This window comes from Lucilia cuprina, chromosome 2 (assembly GCF_022045245.1).
Source record: "Lucilia cuprina isolate Lc7/37 chromosome 2, ASM2204524v1, whole genome shotgun sequence".
Lineage (NCBI taxonomy): Eukaryota > Metazoa > Arthropoda > Insecta > Diptera > Calliphoridae > Lucilia > Lucilia cuprina.
Window position 1 is genome coordinate 64687824 of NC_060950.1, and position 6431 is coordinate 64694254.

The 6431-nt window shown below is 29.2% G+C and overlaps 1 protein-coding gene across 1 annotated transcript in view; it reads right to left on the reverse strand.

Annotated features, from left to right (window-relative positions):
- Positions 1-6431, reverse strand: part of LOC111683923 — a 17929-nt gene that overhangs the window by 6846 nt on the left and 4652 nt on the right. The gene's annotated exons all lie outside the window — the stretch shown is intronic.

Consider the following 6431-nt stretch of genomic DNA (forward strand, 5'->3'; position numbering starts at 1 on the left):
CTATAGACTAGACTATAGACTAGACTATAGACTAGACTATAGACTAGACTATAGACTAGACTATAGACTTGACTATACACTAGACTATAGACTAAACTGTAGACTAGAGTATAGAATAAACTATAGACTAGACTATAGATTTGACTATAAACTAGACTCTTGACTAGACTATAGACTAGACAATAGTCTAGATTATAGACTAGACTATAGGCGAGACAACAGACCAGACCACATCCTACAATACAAATTACGTTATGGATAAGACTATAGACTAGACTATAGACTACATCGACTAGATTATGGACGGAACTATACACTAGACTATAGATTCGACTGTAGACTATACTAGGCTATAGAATATACTATAGACCAGATATTGTCTATAAATATGGTATAAACTAGTCCATAGACTAGACCATAGACTAGACTATAGACTTCACTATTGACTAGACTATTGACTAAACTATAGACTAGACTATATACTAACCTATAGACAAGACTCAACAATACAACAGAATATATACTGTACTTTAGAGTATAGACTAGACTATAAACTAGACTATAGACTAGACAACAGATTCGACCATAGACTACACTATAGACAAGAGTATAGACTTGACTATAGACTAGATAATAGAATAGAGTAAAGACTAGACTACAGACTAAACTATAGACTAAACAATGGACTAGAGTACAGACCAGACTATAGAATAGACTATATACTACTCTATAGACTAGACTATATACTAGACTATAGACTAATCTAGACTAGACTGTAGACTAGACCAACGTGTGGAATATATACTAGACTATTGACCAGAGTATAGAATAGAGTAGACAACAAACTTGACTATAAACTGGAATATAGACTAGACTATAGACTCGACTAAAGACTACACTATATAGTAGACTTTACTATAGACTAGACTATGGACTAGAGTATAGACAAGACTTCAGACTAAACAGTAGACTAGACTATAGACTAGACTATAGGCTAGGATATAGACTAGAGCATAGACTATACCATACACTAGACTATAGACTACACAATAGACCCGATCATATAATAGACTATAGAGGAAAATATAGACCAGGGTATAGACTTGACTATAGACTAGACAATAGTTTAGACTATAGACTATACTACAGACTAGACTATAGACTAGACAATAGGCTAGACTATAGACTAGACTATAGACTAGACTATAGACTAGACTATAGACTAGACTATAGACTAGACTATAGACTAGACTATAGACTAGACTATAGACTAGACTATAGACTAGACTATAGACTAGACTATAGACTAGACTATAGACTAGACTATAGACTAGACTATAGACTAGACTATAGACTAAACTATAGACTAGACTATAGACTAGACTATAGACTAGACTATAGACTAGACGATAGACTAGACTATAGAGTAGACTATAGACTAGACTATAGACTAGACTTTAGACTAGACTATAGACTAGACTATGGACTAGACTATATATTAGACTATAGACTAGACTATAGACTAGACTATAGACTAGACTATATACTAGACTATAGACTAGACTATAGACTAGACTATAGGTTAGTCTATAGACTAGACTATAGGTTAGTCTATAGACTAGACTATAGAAAATACTCCGTAGTTCTTTAGAAAATATTTTAGATTGTCAAGCTCTTTAGAATTTAACTTAAATCTTTAAATTTTCTAAACTGAATATATGTTTGTAATGCCGGCATTAATAACAATTATTTTTCACATCGCAACATCCACTCAGGGGATTGCATTTATTCATGATGTGTATTAGCAATAATGATAAGTAGAGAAATATAGAGAGTGAGGGATGTTGTGGTAAAGACAACAGTATGTTTACTCACAACTAATCAAAATCTAAGTAAATTGAACTGCTGCAACCAAATCAAAATTTCATAAAATCTATGGTTATAAGCAATAAGAGACTAAGTCTTACGAGAAAAATCTTATTTTTAACTGATAATTTTTCAATATTGTTTAGTAGAAATAAGAAGATTTAAACGCAAAAGTAAAGTTTTTGTATAGTGGTAGATTTGTAGTCATTTGTTCTTAAATCAACTTAAGCGTTTAATGATGGGAAGCAAAAATATAGTAACACTTTAAAAGCTTAAAATAATTAAATTTTAAACAGACCATTTTATTTATTTAAATAATTCTTTTAAAAAATTTGTTTATATTATAAATTTCTATACTCTCATATGTATGTATATGTATGTGTACTCATGGTTTATTAATATTTTAAAGTGTTATTTTTTTCTGGTATTCGCCATATATTCCATCATTAAATTTGCATAATCTTTCAAAGGAATTTCATTAAATCATTTATAATCAAATGCATTTTTTTAGTACTTTATACGTAAATTCTTAACCACTTTAAAGCTAAATGTATTGTTGTTGTTTTTTACTACTAAAAAAGCAACTCAACCCTCTTGTATTTTTGTTCACCCCTGCTCAAGCTCGCTCTTTCTCTCTTCCTCTCTCTCTCTCTCTCTATTTGTTACCCTTTCTTTTTTGTTTAGAAAAAAAATAATATGACATTTCGTTTTAGGTTTTTCCCATTTCTATGTTGTGCTCTTTAACATTGTTTCCTAGCTACACATTTATTTTCGTAGTTAACCACTAGGGGAAGAGAAATTCTCTTTGGGTTTTTTTACAATTTCCTTTTTGTTCTTGAGTTAACGAACTGTCTTTGTAGTGAGATTTCGGAAGAAGACAAATCACCACAATCCCATTATGGTTCAGTTTATGGATTAAAATGTTTTTTTTTTTTTAAGTTGTTTTTAGTGATTATTTTTTATGATGACATTTGTTTAAAAAGAAATTAAAATTTTAATATTTTAACTTTTAAATCTGAAAGATCTTATAGAGATTGAAAGTTATATCAATACTATATCTAATTGATTTGTCTAAAATACCTTTATGTTAAAGAGAAGAGGAAAAGACGAATTGTAGTTGATTTAATGAGGTAATTTTGTTAGACTTGAAAGTATTTGCTGATCGTATTTTCGATCGAAACTTTCAATGCCAATGATCTTCAGAAAAGTACTCGAGGATCTTTACGAAAAATTTCAAAAATTATCCCAAAAATCGTTAAAAAAGATCACGAATATATTACAAAAATTTCTTGGAGATCTTTAGAATATATTCCCAATGATCTACTAGATTCCAAAGATCTTTAGAAAGATAACAAAAAATAACCCAAAAATCAGTGATTCAATAGATTCAAAAGATCTTTAGAAAGAAAACAAAATGGTGCCAAAAATCTTTAGAATAGACGTTAAACATCTTTACGAAGATCTTTAGAAAAGATCCAAAGGATCTTTAGAAAGCATTCAATATTAAGAGGAAATAACTTCAATGATCTTTAGATAAGATCATTAAGATCTTTAAAAAAGATCTCAAAGATCCTTGGTAATATTTCAAAGATCTTTAGAGAAAATCTCAAGAATCTTTAGAAAATAAGATCTAGAAAAGAAACATTCCAAATATGGAAAGATCGCAATGAGTATCAATCAAATCATTAGGTGTAACCTCAAAGATCTTTAGAGAAAACTTTAAAAATCTTTAGAAATAATCCCAAAAATCTTTAGAAATGATCACGAATATGTTATAAAATGATCTAAGAGATCTTTAGAATAGATCTTCAATGATCCATTAGATACCAAAGATCTTTAGAAAGAAAACAAAATGATCCCAAAAATCTTTAGAATAGACGTTAAACATCTTTACGAGGATCTTTCGAAAAGATCCAAAGGATCTTTATAAAGCATTTAATATTAATAGGAAATAACTTCAATGATCTTAAGATAAGATCATAAAGATCTTTAAAAAAGATCTCGAAGATCCTTAGTAATATTTCAAAGATCTTTAGAGAAAACTTCAAAAAATCTTTGGAAAATAAGATCTTGAGAATAAAAAGATTCCAAATATGTAAAGATCACAAAGATCAGTTTAAATGATCTTAAAAATCCTTAGGTATTATCTCAAAGATTTTTATAGAACACTGTAAAGTTCTTCTAAGATCTTGAGAACAGAGAGACTCCAAATATATTTAGAAAGGATTTTAAATATCTTAAGACGGGAGCTAACAGATCTTTAGAAAACATCCTAAAGATCTTAAGAATTTAGAACTCAAATATCTTGAAAAAATATCCCAAAGATCCTAAAATAGGCCTTCAAGATCTTTAAAAAATGTTCCCAAAGATCTTTAGGGAAGATTTCAAAGATCTTAAAAAAGGAGCGCAAAATTGTTTAGTAAAGCTCTCAAAGATATTTAGAAAATATTTCAATACCCTTAAGATTTCAAACATCTATAGAAAAGATCTTTAGAAAAATCCCAAATATTTTTTTTAAAGATCTAAACGATATTTACAAAGAATCTCAATGATCTTTATAAAAGATCTTAACGTTCTTTATACAAGATCTTAAGGATCTATGTGAATGACCATAACAAATTTTAGAGAAGATCCTCTATATGTTAAAATCTTTGCAAAGATCTCAAAGTTCATTAGATAATAATGCAGATTCCTTTGGAAAAGATCACCGCGCTAATTCAACGATTGGTGGATATTTATCGAATGATTTTTTAACTTGATCTCTCCTTGTTTAAGGGAAAAAAATCTCTTAACTCCTTTATTCAATTTGTAGTTGTACGGTTCCATCTTTCTTTCTCTCTTCTCACAAAAAAGTCGAAGAAGATCACGAGAATTACTTGAAGAAATTTGGAAATTTTGTTCATTTAAGAGTCTAAAGATGTAGATCGGAAAAGAGTTTCACCCCTGAGAAAAATGTTTAAATTTGAAAAAATGTCTTTCACGAAAATAATCAACTGATCGTTTATTCCAGATCGTTAAAGATCGTTATTTGAAGTGATGCATTAAAACAAGTTGTATGTAAAGGATCCAGAGATTTTGCTGGGGGAAGAGTATCAGGGGTCTTAAATGTTTTAATTATGTGATAATAACTATCACTCAGATAATCAACTGATCGTTAATTAAGGAAATTAAAGATCGTTTATTGAAATTATCCATTAAAACTATTCGTTTGAAGGAAATCTAGAGATAACGGTCACAAGATCGGGCGTTTTAAAGTTTTACATTTCAGATAATGGTTATCTGATGATCAGGGCGATCGATATATAGAATATACTGTATGATGAATACAGATATAATCTAATATGTTGATCAAAAAATGGATTAGACGATATTTTTTAGATTTCATTCAAAGAGTCTGGCAATAAAACATTATTTAAAGAGAATTCTGTAATATTGCTGGGAAATATGTTGCAATCTTTTACACATTATCCTTAATCAATACAAAATTTCCAAATCCTTTTTTTAGTCCTTAGAAAATATCCCTTAATTTGGCAACTCTTTTAAATTACTATTCACTTTATTATACTTAAAAAAAAAACAATATTTTAGCACTCTCTCTTCACTATCTCTCTTGTTAATAGTTTACTACTTTTCTTACTCTTTTTCAGTCTTTCGCTCACTCTCTCGTCCTTCCTCTCTCTCTCTCTCTCTTACTTGTTTTGTTATGCCTTTAAAATAAGGTCACGTGTGTCGTGAACGAACATAAATAAAAAGGAAAATATTGTAGATTTCACATGCATTCATTGGCGTGTTTTGAATTTTTCATTAATGTTTGTGTTGTTTTTTATTTATTATTTTTTTTTTGTTTAATTAAAATTGATTTCAGGATATACGTTTTACTTTGGGTTGCTTGAAATCCAACAATATTGTAGCCTTTACCAAAAACATCCACCACAATTATTGGCGCTTTTTGCTATAGCATACTTTTTTGGTAAAAATTTAAAACGTGTAAAAACGTCGAAAGTAAGACAATGTAATAAATTTTGTGTCTTGTAACAGAATTTGGCAAACTAACAAACATTTCGATACTTAATTAATGGTTTTGACTTTATCATATTTTATTTTTATTTTCAATTTTTTTTCCTATAGTTGGCGGTTGTTGGTTTCGTGTTGAACACAATTTTTAATTGATTTCTCTTGTGTATTTTAGCTGAATATTTTCCGATTTTCTTTTTCAACGTAAGTTTGTGTAGAAAACACACAAACTACTTATAAGTAATAACAGCAGCAGTAGAGAATGAATCACTGTCAATTTTTAAATTTGACATTTACTGCAGGAAGTTCATTTCGTAGATTTTGGCTTGTGTTATCGCGCAAATGTCTAGATTACTTTAAATTATTATTTTCTTTCGCTCTGCTCCCCCCTCATCTTTCACGTTAAACTTAAATATTTATAATGTTTTTACTACTAAATAATCCTTGCTTTCCTAGTTTAGCTTAATTTATGCTTTAAGCTCTCTTTCTTAAGGCTGTTTTCTTCTCACGCTTTCTATCATTCTCCAACGATATAAAGTTCATTTCCTATT